Here is a 21179-nt window from a genome sequence, read left to right as displayed (position 1 = left end):
TCCTGTCTCTCCGCATCCACGCCAACATGTATTGTTTTGGGATTTTTTGATAAAGGCCATTCTCACCAGAGTTAAGTGGTATCTCATTGTGGTTTTGATTTGCATTTCCCTGATGATTAGGGATGTTGAGCATTTTTTGATATGTTTTTTGGCCATTCTTATGTCTTCTTTTGAAAAATTTCTATTCATGTCCTTTGCCCATTTTTTGATGGGATTGTTTGATTTTTTCTTGCTGATTTTCCTGAGTTCTAAATAGATTCTTGTTATCAGTCTTTTATCTGATGTGTAGTATGCGAAAATTTTTTCCCATTCTGTAGGCTGTCTGTTTATTTTCATGACTGTTTCTTTGGCTGTGCAGAAGCTTTTTAATTTAATCAGGTCCCAGTCGTTTATTTTTGTTGTTGCTGTGATTGCCTTAGGGGTTTTCTTTATAAATTATTTGCCTAGACCAATGTCTGTAAGAGTCTTTCCTACATTTTCTTCTAGAATTCTAATCGTTTCCCATTTAAGGTTTAAATCTGTTATCCACCGTGATTTGATTTTTATGAGAGGTGAAATCTGTGGGTCCTGTTTCAGTCTTCTACATGTGGCTATCCAGTTTTCCCAGCACCATTTATTGAATAGGGACTCTTGTCCCCAGAGTATGTTTTTGTCTATTTTGTCAAAGATTAGATGGTTATATGAGGATGGTTTTATATTTGGGTTTTCTATTCTGTTCCACTGGTCTGCGTCCCTGCCCTCGTGCCAATACCAGGCAGTTTTAAGAACCACAGCTTTGTAGTATAGTTTGAAGTCTGGCAAATCAATACCTCCCATTTTGTTTTTATTGCTTAAGATTGCTTTTGCTATACGGGGTCTTCTCTGATTCCATACAAAGTGTATAATTATTTTTTCTAAATCTGTGAAAAATGATGTTGGTAATTTAATAGGAATTGCATTGAATCTATAGATTACTTTGGGTAGTATAGACATTTTAACGATGTTAATTCTTCCAATCCATGAGCATGGTATGGATTTCCATTTATTTACGTGTTCTGCAATTTCCTTCCTTAGCGTTTCATAGTTCTCTTTATAGAGGTCCTTTACCTCTTTAGTTAAATATATTCCTAGATATTTTATTTTCTTTGTTGCTATTTTGAAAGGTATTGAGTCCTTAATTTGGTTCTCCGATTGAATGGTATTGGCATATATGAATGCCTCTGATTTGTGTGTATTGACTTTGTAACCTGAGACATTACTGAATTCGTTAATTAATTCCAGGAGTCTCTTGATTGAGTCCTTGGGGTTTTCCAGATACAACATCATGTCATCAGCAAAGAGTGAGAGTTTGATCTCTTCTGTCTCTATTTGGACACCTTTGATTCTGCTCTCTTGTCTGATAGCTCTCGCAAGGACTTCCAATACTATGTTGAAAAGTAATGGGGACAGTGGGCAACCTTGTCTGGTTCCAGTTCTGAGTGGGAATGCTTTCAATTTTTCCCCATTCAGTATGATGTTGGCTGTGGGTTTGTCATATATGGCTTGTATTATTTTTAGGTAGGTCCCATTTATGCCTATGTTGTTAAGTGTTTTTATCATAAAAGGGTGTTGAATTTTGTCAAATGCTTTTTCTGCATCTATTGAGAGGATCATATGGTCTCTATTTTTGCTTCTATTTACGTGGTTAATTACATTTATAGATTTTCGTATGTTGAACCACCCCTGCATCTCTGGGATGAAGCCTACTTGGTCGTGATGAATTATTTTTTTAATCAGCACTTGGATACGATTTGCTAGGATTTTATTGAGAATTTTTGCATCTACGTTCATGAGAGAAATTGGTCTGTAGTTTTCTTTTTTTGTTGCATCCTTTCCTGGTTTTGGTATCAATGTTATATTGGCTTGGTAGAATGTGTTGGGGAGAATTCCATCCTTCTCAATATTGAAGAATAGTTTATGTAGAATGGGCACCAGTTCATCTTTGTATGTATGGTAAAATTCAGGTGTGAACCCATCTGGACCAGGGCTTTTCTTTTTGGGAAGGTTTTTTATTGCTGTTTCAATTTCAGTTCTTGATATTGGTCTATTCAGGAATTCTATTTCTTCCTGATTGAGCTTGGGAAGGCTGTGTGTTTCTAAAAATTTGTCCATTTCCTCCTCATTTTCCAATTTGTGTGCATAAAGATTTTTGTAATATTCATAGATAATGTCATGTATCTCTGTGGCTTCGGTTGTGATTTCTCCTTTCATGTTCCTGATGGAAGTTATTAAAGATTTTTCTTTTCTGCTCTTGGTTAGTCTAGCCAGTGGTGTGTCTATTTTATTTATCTTTTCAAAGAACCAACTTTTTGTTTTATTAATTTCCCTTATAGTATTTTTGTTGTCTTTTTCATTTAATTCTGATTTGATCTTAATAATTTCTCGCCTTCTGCTGGGTTTGGGGTCAGTCTGTTCTTCTTTCTCCAGCTCTTTGAGTCTATTCATTAAGTTGTCTATTTGTAAGTTGTCTGTCTTTTTGAAATAGGCATTTATGGAAATGAATTTTCCTCTCAGGACTGCTTTAGCTGCATCCCATAGATTTTGATAAGTTGTGTCACCTTTGTCATTTAATTCAAAGAATGTTTTGATTTCTGACTTAATTTCTTCCTTTACAAAATTGTTATTCAGAAGAAGGTTGTTTAGCTTCCATGACTTTGAGTAGGAATGAGAGTTCCTGTTAGGGTTCATTATTACTTTTATTCCATTGTGATCTGAAAAGATGCAGGGTATGATTTCCATTTTTTTAATTTTTTTAAGACTTGCTTTATGACCTAGGATATGGTCAATCTTAGAGAATGTCCCGTGAGCTGATGAGAAGAATGTATATTCAGTGGATTTCGGGTAGAATGTCCTGTAGGTGTCAGTCAGGCCCATTTGTTCTAGCATTCTGTTTAAGTCTACTATGTCTTTGCTTATTTTCTGCTTGGAGGATCTGTCCTGTGCTGTCAGTGGGGTGTTAAAGTCTCCAACTATTAAAGTGTTGTTGTCTATCATTTGGTTTAGATCGAGTAGGATTTGCTTTATGAATCTGGGTGCGCCTAGATTGGGTGCATATATATTAAGTATGGTTATGTCTTCTTGTTGAATTGTGCCTTTCACCAGTATGTAGTAACTGTCTTTGTCTTTGATTACTTTTGTTGGTTTAAAGACTAAGTTATTGGAAATTAAAACTGCCACACCAGCTTTCTTTTGGCTACCATTTGCTTGAAATATCAAGTTCCATCCTTTTATTTTCAGTCTAAATGCATCTTTGCCGGTTAAATGAGTTTCCTGAAGGCAGCAGATACTTGGTTTGTGTTTTTTTTATCCATTGGCCCAGTCTATGTCTCTTGAGTGGGGAATTCAGGCCATTGACATTTAGTGAGAGAACTGATAATTGGGACAGATTTCTGTTTATCTTATTGGGTAGAACTTCATTGCTATGTTTTCTCTCTTGAGCCATTGTGGTGGCTAGAATTTGATCTTTAGCTCTTGGGTGGTTTTACATTCGTGGGTCCTTGTTGTGATGATCCGTGTGTAACTCTCTTTTGAGTACTTCTTGGAGGGGTGGTCTTGTCTTGGTGAATTCCCTCAGTCCTTGTTTATCTGAGAATGTCTTAATTTCTCCTTCATATAGAAAGCTTAGCTTAGCTGGGTACAAGATTCTAGGCTGGGCATTATTCTGTTTCAGAAGAGTGAGAATGGGGCCCCAACTTCTTCTTGCTTGTAAAGTTTCAGTTGAGAAATCTGGCGTAATTCTAATGGGTCTCCCTTTGTATGTTACTTGTTTCTTTCTCCTTACAGCTCGAAGAAGGGTCTCTTTAGTGGATATTTTGGTCAGTCTGACGACTACGTGGTGTGGTGTTTTCCTATTTGCTATGAATCTACCAGGGGTTCTTTGAGCTTCTTGAATCTGTATATCTAAAGTTTTAGCAAGGCCTGGGAAATTTTCTTCTATTATGTCTTCAAATAGTTTATCCAGCCCTTGCTTATTATCTTCTTCACCTTCAGGGATGCCTATAACTCTCACGTTAGGTTTCTTCACATAATCCCACATTTCTTGAAGACTCTGATCTTTTTTCTTATTTCTTTGCTCTATCTCTGTGACTGTCTTATTTAATTGGAAAGAGTTATCTTCGATCTCTGAGATTCTGTCTTCTATTTGATCTACCCTGTTCTTGAGACTTTCCACTGTGTTTTGTAGCTCCCTGAATAACTCCCTCATTTCTAGGAGTTCAGTTTGGTTTTTCTTCAATATTTCTATTTCTTTAGTGAATTTTTCTTCCAAATCCTGGAATTTTTTTGCGGTTTCTTTGCGTTGGGTATCAATTTTTTCTTATATATCATTCAGCTTATTTATGACCCAAGACTGAAATTCTTCTGGTAACATGTTGGTATTCTGAAACTGGCTTGTGCCAATTGGAGGAGAGTTGGTATTTCTCTTTGGGGGCGAGGTTTCCGTTTGGTTTTTTTGTGCTCCCCATATTTTTCCGCTGAGCCCTTCCCATCTGGCTCTATCGTTAGATCTTTTCTCACAGCTTTAGTCTAGTTAACAGCACGTCTTGTACTCTGTTTTTAGGCTGTGAAACCGTCTAGGTATGTTGCTTCCTTTGTCTAGAGGGGGAGACTGTTGTGTGTTGTTTAGAGTTTTTTTTCTATCTCAGTTGGGGGACTGCTTCTGATGGGTCCACCCCCAGAGGGTTGGCTTGACCTAAGACCAGTTTGGCAAGTTAAATCACTGTGTTGTGGACTTTCAGTTAGTAGGCAGGATTCACACTATTTGCAAGCAGAAAGCCTCTTCTCCCTCTCTTTTTCTTTTTTTTTTTTCCCCCTGACTTATGGTTCTTCCTCTGGATGTGTGGTTTCCGTCTCTTTCTGCAGGAAAGACACTGGCTAGGTGGAGGGGGCAGTGCCCTCACTCACTCAGTGCCCCAGCTGCTGCAGCTCCCACAGGCAAAGGTCTACACTGTCCCAGTGTTCTCAAGGTCCGGGCTCCACACTCTTGCGTCTGGGGAAGCACTCAGTGTTCACACCTGGGAAGGGGACCTGGAGAGGGTCTATGGGTCAGGGGATGGAGCCTCCTGGCACCCTATGGCTCTGCAGCAGTTAGATCTTGGCCCGCACAATTGCTGCTGCCCACCCGCAGATCACTGGTACTGGGGGGCAATTTTCAGGGTCCGATAGGAGTCAGAGCTGGGGGTCTGGAGCACTCAGGAGTATACAGTAGCTCCTGGGCTGTCCTCGGAGCTCCATGTCTCCCGCGGACCAATTTCAGTCAGATCCCTGACCGAGTGGATGTGGGGGTCAGTGGGGAGATCAAGCCGCTTTGCTGTGGGGCTGAACCCGCCCCACTCGCCGGTGAGGCGGGCACGGCCGTCCCGCACTCTCCAAATTATCTCGGTCTGATTTCCCACTCGCCTCTGTTTTTTCCTGTTCCCTGTGTCCCACGATGATTCTCCATGGGTTCACCCCACCATTCCTGTGGAGGAGCAATCCTCTAGCGTTGTGGCAGGTGGAGATCCACGCCTTCCTCTCCAGGAGCACAAATCCAGGAGGTCACCTCCACTCCGCCATCTTCTCACTCCCCTGTCACTTTTCTAAATTTAAAAACCTATTTCCTCTGTTCCTTTCCTTCTTTCCCTTACTGAAGTTCTCTTCTCAAATATACAAATACTACCTCCCTTTGGGGCACTTCAAAATTGAAATTAATTATGCTAATTATCTCGTGCAGGTTGACCTAATTAAATTTAATTAGTTGGTCTTGTTAATTCTAAACATCATCCTCTGGGAGATTTTACCTTTTGGGTTAAACCAGGTAGAAAATCAAACTGCCCACTTATCCTAACATATTTAGAGAGAAATCATAGCACATGTAGGTGTTCAAATGGAGTTTTATAGTCAGCTAAAAATTGATGATACCTGTAGCCATAGATTTTGTTAAAATGTAGGTTTCTGGTGGAAATTTATCGAGGTAAATGTCAAAGCTTTAATTAGTAATTAAATTCTTCCATTTAGATCACAGTCACAAAAAATATAAAATCATGATATATAATGTAACTAATACTCTAATAACAAAATTTTTTACATCCTTATTAATTTTTAATTATTTCTGGAATGTTGTTTTGTGTACAATTGACTCATTCTTAGCTTTTTTGATGCTTCTATTCCCTGATTTCCTTCCTCTTTGCACACTCACTGTTCCATTTCATGGAGGATCATTTCTCAGCCCAGCACAATTACTGTGTACTTCCAAGGGGTCTTTCCTGGTTTCACTTTCCTTCTCTCTTTAATGCTCTCCCAGGGGGACTTCATTTATTGTACAAATAACTTTAATTACTATGTGTGGGCCAGAACATGCTTAACTATTTCTTTCTAGTCTTATACTTCACTTTGTGCTTCAGACATATTTCCAACAGTCTACTCAATCTGTCAATGTTGGTTACCCACAATCATCAAAAACTCAATTATGTCCAACACTGTACTCATCATCTGTGCCTCTTCTCATTGCTGTATTTCAAATTCTAATCACTTCTCAACTGATCTATTTCAGTAACCTTCTTGTCTCTGTTCCTAACCTTGCTACCTTCCCCTGGCTCAAAGTTCATTAACTCCTCTAACAGTTTCTGGTAGTTATCTGATTTACTTAATTTTAAAGTGTAAATGTGTTTGTGCCACTCCCTGCCCCCTTACTTAGGATCAGAAAATTAATCTCCATCACCTACAAAATCAACTCTAAGCGACTGAGCAAGAGTCTGTAAGCCTTTTTCCCTTCCAGTGCCCAACTCCTAGCAGGGCTCCAATTAAGATGTGTACGTTAATGACACCAGAACTTTTGTACTTGCTGGCATAGATACTTCAGTTTTGAACATCTAGGAACACGTGTGTACTGTTCTCTATGCCTGATGTGGTATTCTCAAATTTTAAGGGTTTTTATATGCAGTTAATGTATCATCTTCCAGAATAAGAAAAAGTGGCTTAAATAATACAGAGTAGAAAGTAAAAACAGAAAATTCTCTTAAGCCTGTCTCTTACCATATCCTGTTTCTGCTAGCAATCACTAGTTTAAAAAATAATGATGCAAATCTTCCAGACTTATCTACCTCAGCAACTTGATTTTTTGCTCACTCCATGTCAGTATTATATATTTTTTTCTTTTCATAGTTATAGGGTGAACAATACAATGCAGAGCATGCAGTATAATTTGATCATTCTCCTATTGGCAAATAGTTGGTTTTTCTGGTTCTTTTCCTATTAATAATAATTATTATTAATTAATAATTATTATAATTAATATTAATAATAATGCAATGAGTGGTCTCACATTTCTGCTAACCAAACACAGTATGATTTTACTCCAGTTTAAAAAAAATCCATTCTGATAAACACATCTCCCATAAATAACCATTCCTTAGGTGATATATAGATACAGAGAGCATTCTCTATTAAAAATTCTTTAAATAACATTTGTAAATGATTTTATCTCATATTATTAGAAATAAACTATGACACTAATTACTTACAAAATTTTGGGCTGGGCATGGTGGCTCACGCCTATAATTCTAGCACTTTGGGGGACCAAAGCAGGAGGATCACTTGAAACCAGGAATTTGAGACCACGCTGAGCAACATAGTGAGACCCCCAACTCTACAAAAATTTAAAAAGTTAGCCAGGCATGGTTGTGCATACCTATAGTCCCAGCTACTTGGGACGCTGAGGGAGGAGAATCACTGGAGCCCACTGCACTCTAGCCCAAGCAACAGAGCAAGACCCTGTCTCAAAAAAAAAAAAAAAAGATTTGGTAAACAATTGTATGCATTATTGTGCTATATGTATAATAAAAATAAATATAGGACTTGATTAAATTAAAAAGCTTCTACACAGCCAGGGAAACAATCTATAGAGCTAATAGACAACCTACACAATGGAAGAAAATATTTGCACACTATACATCTGATAAAGGGTTAATAACCAGAATCTACAAAGAACTCAATGAAATCAGCAAGAATACATCAGACAACTCCATTAAAAAGTTGGCAAAAGACATGAACAGAAGCTTTTCAAAAAAAGATAGACTACTGGCCAATAAGCATATATGAAAAAAATGTTCAACATCCCTAATCATCAGAGAAATGCAAATCAAAACCACAATGAGATATCCTTTAACTCCAGTGAAAATGGCTTTTATCAAAAAGTCCCAAAACAACAAATGTTGGTGTGGATGTGGAGAGTTAGGAACACTCATACACTGCTAGTGGGATTGCAAACTAGTACAACCTCTGTGGAAAGTAATATGGAGATACCTCAAAGAGCTGCAAGAGGAACTACCATTTGATCCAGCAATCCCATTACAGGGCATCTACCCAAAAGAACAAAAGACATTCTATAAAAAAGACATCTGCACTAGAATTTTTATAGCAGCACAATTCACAACTGCAAAGATGTGGAAACAACCCAAGTGTCCATCAAAATATGAGTGGATTAATAAAATGTGGTATATGTATACCATGGAGTTCTACTCAGCCACAAAAAACAATGGTGATGTAGCACCTCTTATATATCCCGGATAGAGCTAGAACCCATTCTACTAAGTGAAGTATCCCAAAAATGGAAAAACAAGCACCACATGTACTCACCATCAAATTGGTATTAACTGATCAATATGTATGTGCATAGTTGCACATACAATAGTAACAGGTGTTGGGCAGATGAGGGGGAGGGGATGGTTATATGCAGACCTAATGGGTGAGGTGTGCACTGTCTTGGGGATGGACATGCTTGAAGCTCTGACTCGGGTGGGGCAAAAGCAATGTATGTAACCTAAACATTTGTACTCCCATAATATGTTGAAATAAAAATAAATAATCGATGCTGTACAACTTAAAACATATATACACATACAACTATTATATATTAATGAAAAATGCTTTAATCTCAATGAAGACAAGATATATCCACTTGTGTAATGAAGCTAACATATTGTTCAGAGGAAGTTTGTAGCTTTAAGTGTATAAATTAGAAAAAAATATAATTTTCCAACCCAAGAAGCTAGGAAAAGAACAGCAAATTAAAATTGATGAGATGTAAAAGGAAAAAAATGATGAGTATAAATTATTGAAAAAATGTACAATGAAGAAAATCTGAAAATCAGGTTTTGACTCTTTAAAAACAAAATAAGATAGATTAAATAGAAATACTGATCAAGAAAAAAACAAATGCCAAAACCTGACAAGGATGTAACAAGAAAGACTAATTTAGAACCACCTCTCTTGTGAATAGAGATAAGAAAATCCTAAGCAAAATAATAGAAAACTTGATCCAGTGATATATGAAAACACAATGATTTAAGCACTCACCTCAAGAAGCCAGAGAATTAACAGAAAATAAAACTTAGATGTAGAAGAATGGAGATACCCTTTAACTATGATTTAATCCAACAATGCAAAGGAGGATTCATTTGCTAAAATCAATCAACATAATTGACAGCATTAACAGAAAAAGAAAAAGTATTATATTGAATGTCTCAATATTATGTAGAAAAATCATTTGGCAAAATTCAAAAATTATTTATTAAAGGAAAAAAGAACAAAAACCTCTTAGAAAATTAGAATAAATTTGATCAATAATCTGACCACGAGTGTCTTCAAATTACCTTTAGTAACCATGTGTAATAGAAGGAAGATACATCACCAGCTATTAAGACTTATTATAATTCTATAATAATTAAAACAGTGTGCTATTGATTCAATGATACCAAATAAAATAAGAGACTCTAGAGTCCAGGAGCTGATCCCCACAATATGGTCACATAATTTGTGACAAAATGCTCATTATACAGTGAGCAAATAATGGAATTATATATATATATATGTATATATATATATATATATATATATATACACACACACACACATATATATATATATAATACACTTTATTTTTTAGAGAAGTTTCAGGTTCACAGCCAAATTAAATGGAAAGTACAGAGAGTTTCCATATATTCCCTGCCCCACACATGCATACTGTCTCCCACTGTCAACATCCCACTCCACAGTGGACATTTGTTGCAATCAATGAACTTACATTGCCACATCATTATCACTCAAAGTCCATAGCTTGCATTAAAGTCCACTCTTGGTATTGTACATTCTATGTGTTTGAACAATTTCATAATGACACATGTCCACCTTTACAGTATCCCACAGAATACATGCCTTGTCCTAACAATTCTTTGTACTTCACCTATTCATCCTTCCTTCCCAGTCCTGACAACTACTGATCTTTTTACAGTCTGCATAGTTTTGCCTTTTCCCTAATATTACATAGTTGGAATCATGCAGTATGTAGCCTGTAAAGGATGTGCAATAGCAGAAAATTTCATTCACTGCTGATGGGAATGGAAAATGGTACAGCCACTTTGGAAGACAGTTTGGCAGTTTCTTACAAAACTAAACATACTCTTATAATATGGTCCATAAATTGTGCTCCTTGGTATTTATACAAAAGACCTGAAGATTTATTTCTATACAAAAACTTGCAGATGAATGTTTACAGCAGCTTCATTTATAATTGCCAAGATGTCCTCCAGTAGGTGAATGGATGAATAAATTGTAGTACATCTGGACAATGAAATATTATTCAGCACTAAAAAAAAGAGCTATCATGCCATGAATAGATATGAAGAAATCTTAACATACATATTACTAAGTGAAAGAAGCTAGACAGAAAAGAATAATCTTTTTAATAAATGGTGGTGAGTAGGCAAGGGGTTCTTTAACAGGACAAAAAGGTGCTGAACATAAAGGAAAGTATTGCTAAATTGATAAATTGAACTGTGTGAAAATTTAAAAACGTCTATTAATCAAAAGACAATATTAAGAGTGTGAAAATTTAACACGTAGAATGGGAGAGATATTGGCTACATATATATTTTAAAAGAAAGAGAGATATCCAATTATATACAGAACGCCAGATATGTTTAAAAAAATCAAAATGAGAGAAAAAAATATAGAGAATGGGGAAAGAAAAATGTAATACTAATATACACGCCTCAAAATGGCCTAGGCTTCTATGACTTGGGTGTAAATAAATAAATAAATAAATGCCAAAGACAATATCAGCCTCTTCCCTCAGTTGGGATAAGACTGAGGTATTTTACTGTTTTACAGAATTTCTCAACAGGATGGAGCAAGCAGTAATTGCTTGATAATGTGTCTTCTATGGTCTGAATGTTTATATCCTCCCAAAATTCACATGCTGAAACCTAATCCCCAATGTCAGAGATTTATTACCCCCTCCACCATGTGAGGACAGAGTGAGAAGATGCCATCTATGAACTAGGAAGAGAGCCGGCACCAGGCCCCAAATCCCCTACCACACTGTTCTGGGACTTTCCAGCCTCCAGAACTATGAGAAATAAATTTCTGTTGTTTATAAGCGACCCAGTTTATGGCACTTTGTTATAGCAGCCCAAACAGCCTAAGATAGCAATTGCTATGGATACCAAGGGGGCTCTTTCTAAAGCTGATAATATTCATAAATCTTGTGCTAATTACATGAGTATGTTTAGCTTGTGAAAATTTATGTACCTACATACTTATAATTGATGAACTTTTATATCTTTGTCTATAAAAATACTTCCATACAAAGTTTTCTAAAGAATATATTTTTAAAAGATATAAATAAGTAAATATGTATGTGACAATCCTCACTGAGCCCTGATGCACAGCTTGAAGTGATAAGTACAACCTTCCAGAAATGAGAAACCTGACTGCACTTTGGGTCTAAGAAAAGCAGTCTGACTTGCTATCTTTTATAGCGAGGAGCTGGGAGTGGAGAGACAGAAGCACTCAAGTGTCTTCTGACACCAAGTCGGAAAACACTCGCTGAGCTGTTTAGATAGATGATAGATGGATAGATGGATAGATAGATAGAAAGACAGATGATAGATACATAGATAGATACATACATACATACATAGGTAGATAACTCAAACAACAAACAAAAATGAGATAAAAGTAAAGGCAGCAATGATAAGGTGAATGGCCAGAAAAGTTCTAGTTTGCTCGCTTCTGGGTACTAAAGCATGGGCAGCTGGAGAAATGGAGGCCTGCCACTGTTTCATGACCTTCCCAGATTTCGGAAGACAGTTGTGACCTCAAATAAGGCAGTCTCTTTAGAGTTTTAGAGCCTATTTGAATCCAGCTGTGCCTTCTCGGGCAATTTGCTTAACTTCCCTCAGGAGGTAGAGGATGAAGTGGACAGATACTCTCACTTTTTAATTTTACCAATTTCTGTGCTATTGGACTTTTTTTTCACACAAATCTAATTATGATTCAAAATTTACAAGTCAGTTTTCATTTGTTTCACTGATTCACAACTCATGTCCTTTGAAAATATTAATTTTATGAACATTTTTCTTTAGCATTCATGAAAATTTTGATGAATTAAAAAAGATGAATTGATGAATATTACAAATTTGCTTGCTTCTGACAAAGAAACTTTAGCATGATTAAGATATTTTCTTTTAATATTCACCAAGACTGAGGAAAAAATATTCACAGAATCTGGCCTAAAATGTTTCTGTCAAAATATTGCAGGAATCAGAAAATCTCACAGGTATTTTAAAATCTGATTTAAATCAGTCTTATGACCTTGGACAACTTGTTTCTGTTATGAGTTAGCCATCTTCAAATTATTTTCCCTAAAATCAAGGGGAAAAGCGACTACCTGCTTAAGTAAATTTGAGAGATATTATATGCTTAATAAGAGAGAATTCATTGCTGGAAAACTTTAGAATCTTTGGCATGCTGACTTGCAAAATGAACCTCTATCAGAGGAATTTAGAATGCAACATCTCCCAAAGGTATTTGAATACAAATTCCATTTTTCATATAACACATATCAACATTTGGGGTTTATTTTTTGCAGGGACAGGGGATAGTTTAAAAACACTGTTTTAGTACAAACTTTATGTTAATATATAAAACAAATATTTCTGGCTGGGCGCAGTTGCTCATGCCTGTAATCCTAGCACTCTGGGAGGCTGAGGTGGGAGGATTGCTCAAGGTCAGGAGTTCAAGACCAGCCTGAGCAAGAGCGAGACCCCATCTCTACTAAAAATAGAAAGAAATTTATCTGGACAACTAAAAAATGTATATAGAAAAAATTAGCCGGGCATGGTGGCACATGCCTGCAGTCCCAGCTACTCAGGAGGCTGAGGCAGGAGGATTGCTTGAGCCCAGGAGTTTGAGGTTGCTGTGAGCTAGACTGATGCCACGGCACTCTAGCCTGGGCAACAGAGCAAGACTCTGTCTCAAATAAATAAATTAATTAAATAAAACAAATAGTTCTAAAAAATATTTTCTAAGTATAATTAAAAACCCAAGAATACTAGATTTCATTTGCAAACAAATCAAGCAGAGAAAGAATAAGAAATCACTTTGTTTATTTTGCCATTTCAACTGAATATTAAATTTTATACAATAGGGCCACCACATCCACTAAAGAACAATTGTCAGTGGCATCATTGCATCATGATAATCAATGATGAATTCTGAGAGAAACTACCAGTCAATTGATCAATACTGAGTTACTAATGAAGAAATTGATAAGGCACTTAATTATATCAAGAGCTAAGAAAATGTGTCTACATTTCATATATAAGATTAATGGATGGATTATCAAAGTTAACATGGTTGTATTGATCACCTGTCCCAAGTTTTATTTTCTTAGATTATTTATGATGAGATTAATTATCTCCACCTTGGTTCACATTAAAGTAGACATTTCACATATATAGTGGTGTTTGGAGACCCTAAAGGAACATGCTTTGATTTAATGGTGATAAATCAATTTTTACACTAGTCCATTTATTTAGAAGCTTTTCTTTTTTTTTTTTTTTTTTTTTTGAGACAGAGTCTCACTCTGTTGCCCAGGCTAGAATGAGTGCCGTGGCATCAGCCTAGCTCACAGCAACCTCAAACTCCTGGGCTCAAGCAATCCTTCTGCCTCAGCCTCCCGAGTAGCTGGGACTACGGGCATGCACCACCATGCCCGGCTAATTTTTTATATATATATATTTTTAGCTGTCCATATATTTCTTTCTATTTTTAGTGGAGACGGGGTCTTGCTCTTGCTCAGGCTGGTCTCAAACTCCTGAGCTCCAACGATCTGCCCGCCTCGGCCTCCCAGGGTGCTAGGATTACAGGCGTGTATTTAGAAACTTTTCTTACTTTTTTTTAAATTTCAGCATATTATGGGGGTGCAAATGCTTAGATTACATATATTGCCTTTGCCCCACCTGAGTCAGATCTTCAAGCATGTCCATTCCCCAGACAATGTGCACCGCACCCATTAGGTGTAAATATATCCCCCTCCCATCTGCCCGATGACACCCTATAAATGTTATTACTATATGTGCACATATGTGTTGATCAGTTAATACCAATTTGATGGTGAGTACATGTGGTGCTTGTTTTTCCATTCTTGTGATACTTCACTTAGTAGAATGGGCTCCAGCTCTATCCAGGATAGATCACCATTGGATTTTGTGGCTGAGTAGAACTCCATAGTATACACATACCACATTTTATTAATCCACTCATGTGTTGATGCGCACTTAGGTTGTTTCCACATCTTTGCAATTGTGAATTGTGCTGCTATACCACATTTTATTAATCCACTCATGTGTTGATGCGCACTTAGGTTGTTTCCACATCTTTGCAATTGTGAATTGTGCTGCTATAAACATTCTAGTGCAGATGTCTTTTTTATAGAATATCTTTTGTTCTTTTGGGTAAATGCCCAGTAGAAGCTTTTGTTATTGTATCTCTTGCGCTGAGGACAGTGATAGTATTTGTTGTTTTTAAATTGAATGAATGATGTTCGTATTATTCCCTATGATTGCATGAGAGATGGCACAAGTCTCAGTTACAGACTGGCAGCCTGAAGATCAAATCCACCTCCCATATGGGTTTCTCTGGCCTTCATCTTGTTCAATTTTTTGTTTAAAGATAACTTTTAAAATAAGATACTTGAAATTCAAAAAAATACCCACATTCAGTCACTCTGGGCATGCACTACCCATGGCAAAAGCCAGCTGGATCTGAGTAGAAGTCTTCTTACATAGGGGATTTGCTTTCCAGTTTGCACCTCTCTTCATACAACACACACCTGCACATTTTCATTGCTTCTGTTCCCTCATTTATATGATCTTACAGGTCCCTCTAGACCTGAATTTTAACTACTGATATAAATAATTTGAACACTAAAACATGCAAGATATATGCTTTATATCTGAAAATGAAACATAATGTAGTAGAAATATTCTTGAAGAAGCAATGGAATAATTTGGTTTTAATCCTAGATCTGCCCCTGATTTGCTATCTAATCATCGTCAAACTTTTGAAGTTTCACTTCCTCAGAAGCCTCTTCTATGAGAAGGAAGTTTCTACACCTCTTGTGGTTTTAAGAAGTCTATAAGCCCCTAATCAATAAGTTTTTAAAAAAATAATAGATTAAGCATCAATTTAAAGTGATTTTAAACATTTAACAGATACACATTACCTTCATTAGAAACAGCACATCAAAATGATACTACAGAAGCTTACATGCAGAGTAATTGTGCATGTATTTACACCCTCTATGAACAGGTTAAATTTATTTTATTAACCTTAATTTGAAGTACTAAGAATCTTTTAGTGAGGAAAAATTAAAGGTGAATGTCTCATGAAGGAATAGAAGAGTTATAACTTAGGCTTGTAAGTACCAAATATTATTGTTCAGGGAGTCCGATTAGCGTTATGGCCCTGGTTGTGCAGTCCTCCACAATACCTATGGGAGGGAGTCCACAAGGGATGGGAGCAGCTTAGTCACTTTAATACCAGGATACACGCGCAACACAGAGGCCACTCTTTTGGGGGATTCTCGGGCAGAAGGGCCACAAGTTCATAAAATTAGTTTCCCAAAATATTCTTTAATCCATTTATATGTAATTATATCCAGGGCAGTTTTGATTGGACAAGTCATTTGTTGTTTGGCTTTGTGCTTACTTTACCCTGCCAAATTGTGATGCCACTTGATCTCTTCTCTTGATTCCCACATACCTATCTTCAGTTCTTTTACTTAAGTGTGATTCCCTAGGATTATCGTAGAGATTATATGTTGTTGTTGTTTGAACACTCCATGTTTGAACAGCCTTTGTATTTTGAACATCCTACCATAGTATGATTTTGAGAAACAATAGATATTCAGGATAAGATCATAAGGAGATATGTATTCTAAAACAACAAATCTAGACATTAATATAAGTATGAAGTAAAGTTATTACAGAACTGAGGTTAACATCAGAGCCCTAAGCAAATAAAGAAGGAACAATATGGATCTTGTTTTTGGATATATGGACGAGTTTAGAGCATTACAGAGAACAAGAACCATTGTACAACTGCTGTAGGACTTTTTATGTCTTTCTTATTAGAGTCAGAATTGGTTGTGGGGGCCAGGGAAAGACTGTTTGCAGTATACAAGCCAACATAAGCACTATCTTCTGGATTCAGTAAGCTGATAGAGGTATGTGTTTATACATATTCTAAGGAAGTCACATATTATTACCACAATGAGATATTCAATAGTCAGCTACATTTTCATGGCTCCCAAATGACATCTAAACTTAAGAACCTCTCAGAAGATTCTTAGAGCAGAGGAAAAATTCAGAGAATAAATGTTAAGGGAGAAAGATGCTATTTCCATAAGCATTCTGTTGGAATCAATAGAATTAAAGGGTATGTATTGTCAAAACAAGTGAATGGAATTATAGGAAGAAAGAAGAATGAAAAACAAACACCACATGTACTCAATACTAAATTGGAATTAATCGATCAACATTTAGGTGCATATATGGAAGTAAGACTCAAGGGAAATCAAGTAAGTGAGAGGGAAGGAGGGAATGGGTAAATTCCCATCTAGCAGTGCACACTAAATGGGTGAAGGGCACACTTACAACTTTGACCCAAACTGTACAAAAACAAATTATATAACCAAAACGTGTATACCCCCATAAAATTCTGAAATAAAAAAATAAATAAAAACTAATGGTAATTCTAATAAGGTGGGGCAGAGGGTCACATAATAAGTCTAAAGATAACAAATCAAGGATTTCTTTCATCTTTGTCATCATCTGGCTGTTTCAGGTGTCAAATTTCTATGCTAGAAAGGAGAAGGATAAAGCAGAAAGGGCAAAAGCCAGTCAAATTTGACATCTTTAAAGAAAAACTCCAGGGTATTCCTTCCTACAACTTTGTTTATATATATTCCATTCTCTAACACTAAGTCACATGTGCAGCCCTAGCTGTAAGGAAGGCTAGAATTTTGATACGTTTTTTATTTTGTTTTTCTTTTTTTAGAGAGATTGCTGCCCTAAACAAAAGCAGCATTTTGTTTTTCAGAAAGAAAGAAAAACGGATATTGGATAGAGTCTTTCACAAGACCTTTATTGTTCCTTCTCTCTCTCTCTCTCTCTCTCTCATTCTCGCTCTCTTTTTTTCTCTCTTTCTGTATACATACACATATATACACTTATATATACATATACATATTTCTAGTATATTTATAGACATAGATAGATAGCTTTTTTTCCACACACTGTCATACATCCACTTCAATTCCTCTACTCCAGTGTGTATCCGCTACAATGCATCTGGCATATGTCTTTGAATATCTGTAAATCTGTGAAAACCCATACAGTGTGGCTGATGGTGGTGATGATGGTAGTGGTGGTGGTTGTGATAAGTGTGTGTTTAATTAGAATAAATATGTTGATATAGAATTTGTATTGTATGTGTATATATATGTTTTTACTTTTAAAATTTAATCATATTGCCTGTCTTCTAACATAAATTCATAGGTTCTAACTGCTATGTAATATGTCACAATACACCTGCACAAAATTTTACTTTCTTCCTTGCAGTAAGGAATGTCCAGTTACATCCAACTTCTCACTCACATGAACCATGCTACAATGAATATCCTTATACATATACTTATTTTAAGTCTCTGTCTATAAATTTCCCTATATTTCTTTTGGAAAAGCTTGCTACAGAGTAGACACATGTTTAATTTCACTGAGTACTGCCAGTGCAATCTTCCTCTTTCTTCCTGTAATTCCATTCACTTGTTTTGACAATACATACCATTTAATTCTATTGATTCCAACAGAATGCTTATGGTAATAGCATCTTTCTCCATTAATATTTATTCTCTGAATTTTTTCCTCTGCTATTGATTATGTATATTATCTGTTCTTTCCCCAGATATTTTTAGCTTCTCACATATAAAAGAATTGATTATAGACTGTCTGATTTAATAATCTACATAAAGATATCTTCTAATTAAAAGAGATATCTTAATGCATGGCAGAAACTTTTTCAGAAAGTTACAATCTAATAAAATAAAAATTTACCATCTCCAAATAGTATCCCTGTTTTTAGCTTATTTAGACAACTAAGATCTTTGCTTCTAAATGAACTCTTAAAAAATAATTTTGTTTAACTTTATCAATTCATTAAAAAATAAACATAATATTTGTTATTGCAACAAAAAGACCATTTGCACTTTCTCTTTGAGGCAAAATTACAAATTAACTAAACTATTTTGGGATCTATGAGTTTAATATGTGTTTTCCTTTGACACCATAATTATATATCCAGAAAGTCAATTGCATTCTAATAATGCCTCAATGTTTGAAAGTTAATTGTTTGTGTTATTGTATTTTACCTCATTGCATTCTTCCCCTTGGTACATTTTGCTAACGGAACTCATTTGATGTGAGAAACTTCTTTGTTTTATTTCTGAAATATTTAGAGGTAGCAAATATGGTAAAATAAGAATACTATGGTTTTTTTTTAATTTTTAACTTTTATGAATGCTAAGTACTAAATCACTTTCTTAAAATTAACTAAAATAAATTCTATTTTGATTAAATGGGACAATCTCCATACATCTAATTATTTTAAAGAATAAATATTATAATTTTAATTAGTTAAGTTATTCATTCATCTAAATAACAAAGCACCAATCCTCTAAAGAAAGAGCAACCATCATGTCCGTCTTATATCTTATTACATTAATTTATTTTGCTAAATGCAATATTAAGCATTTGGAAAGCATGTAGCACTTTTTTCTAACACATTTGAGTCATGTAGATATTTTTCAATATAAATTTAATTCAGGACCAACCACAATCAGCAAAATTGTTTGAAAATTTTAGTACGTTTTTTATATGCTGAAAATCTTAATTGTAGTCATTCTCGAAAATATTTATATTTGGGGGAGAAAACCTTAGAACATGCTAGCAATTATAAATTACTCACCTGAGTTAAGAAAAGATAAAAGATATTTTAAGAAGACCTATTAATAGCTTGCAAAGAAAATAACACTACAATGTATTTCAACAGGGATTTTAAAAAAATAAACTAGTATCACCTATGTTACAGGTATAATTACCCATTACTCCTCTGACATTTTCCTTTAAATGATGATAATATTCTATGTCTCTGGGATGGGAGAAGTTGATTTGAAAAAAGAAAGGATTAAACATACTCATTACATTGCTTCTTTAAATTCATGGATTATGGGTCATTTATATCTTCTTTTATGTTGTCAAAAATAGATAGAATGAGCAATATTTGATAGCAAAACCAAGTGACTATAGCCAACAATAAGTTATAGTATACTTTAAAATAACTAAAAGGATGGAATTAGAAAGTACCTACCACAAAGAAATGATAAATGCTTGAGGTGATGGATACCCCAGTTACCCTGATTTGATTATTGCACATTATATGTCTGTATCAAAACATCACGAGCACCCTATAAAAATATACAACTATTATATACTCATAATAATTAAAGATAACTTTTAAAAAATAGTAATGCCAAAAAATTATTTTTAAGTAAAGGATAGAGAGTCAAAGAGATAAATATTTTAGCCAATTATGAAGATAGGATTTTTTAGGAATAAAAAGGGACAAGGTAGGTATCATTTTATAACATAATCAAGAGAATTTTAAGCATACTTAAGCTTTACATTTAAAATGATGAGGAGGAGGCAAAACCCCAATTAATTATATGAGGGTAACATTACCCAGTACCAACACCAGTCACATACACACACACACACACACACACACACACACACATATACACACACACACACACATACACACACACACACTTGAAAAGAAAACTACAGTCCAGGATCTCTCATGAAAATAGACATAAAAATCTCCAACAAAATACTGCAAATCAAATTCATTACACATATAGCATGATTAAATGAGATTAATTCTAGGAATGCAGAGCTGATTTTACTATTCATTCAACATAATCTTTCATATTAGCAAAATAAAGCCAACTTCACTGGAAATTCGTTTTTGGCTTGGCAAGGCAAACTATGCTGATTTATTGAAATTGAAACAGTCAAAGATCTGAAATGATTTCAGAAAGTAATTAGATTTATGGACTGGACAGATTTGGCAACTATAATTTTTATGTTTTTGTTAAAAACTCAAACTAGTGTGTAGGAAATATGACATAATTTTAATATAGTAATTGACAAAAGCATAAAACATATTAAAAAACTTGTTTTGTTCTTTTTTAAACCCACTGCTTCCATTAATACATTTAGGGAAAAATTAGAACGCTATATATATATATATATATATATATATATATATATATATATATATATATATATATATATATATAATTTGCTGTAGAATTATGATGCATTTTTATCTAGAATATGTTTGTATGATAGCAAAATACATCAACAGTTTTAGCCAATTAAATGCAAAATATTAAATTTGTATTCTACATTTCATAAGAATTGCTTACATTTGAATAGTATAATTATGTTTTCGACCTGCTGACTTTAAAATGATCTAGCAAATCTTAAGAAAATATCTGCCTAACTTTAAACAGAAACCACATTCCATACATTTATGTAACATATATAAGTCTATGTAGAAATGTGGATTTTTTACATTTAGGATATTATTAAATATTATCAGCATTATTTCTAAACGTAATTATTCTAAATTATCTTTATCATTAATAAGTACTTGAGAAAAATGTTCCTAAGACATTTAGTAATTTTTCCTTGTGTGATAAATTTATTTTGAACAGA

The sequence above is a fragment of the Lemur catta genome, chromosome 8, assembly GCF_020740605.2.
Source record: "Lemur catta isolate mLemCat1 chromosome 8, mLemCat1.pri, whole genome shotgun sequence".
NCBI classification, from domain to species: domain Eukaryota; kingdom Metazoa; phylum Chordata; class Mammalia; order Primates; family Lemuridae; genus Lemur; species Lemur catta.
This window is presented reverse-complemented; position numbering follows the sequence as displayed.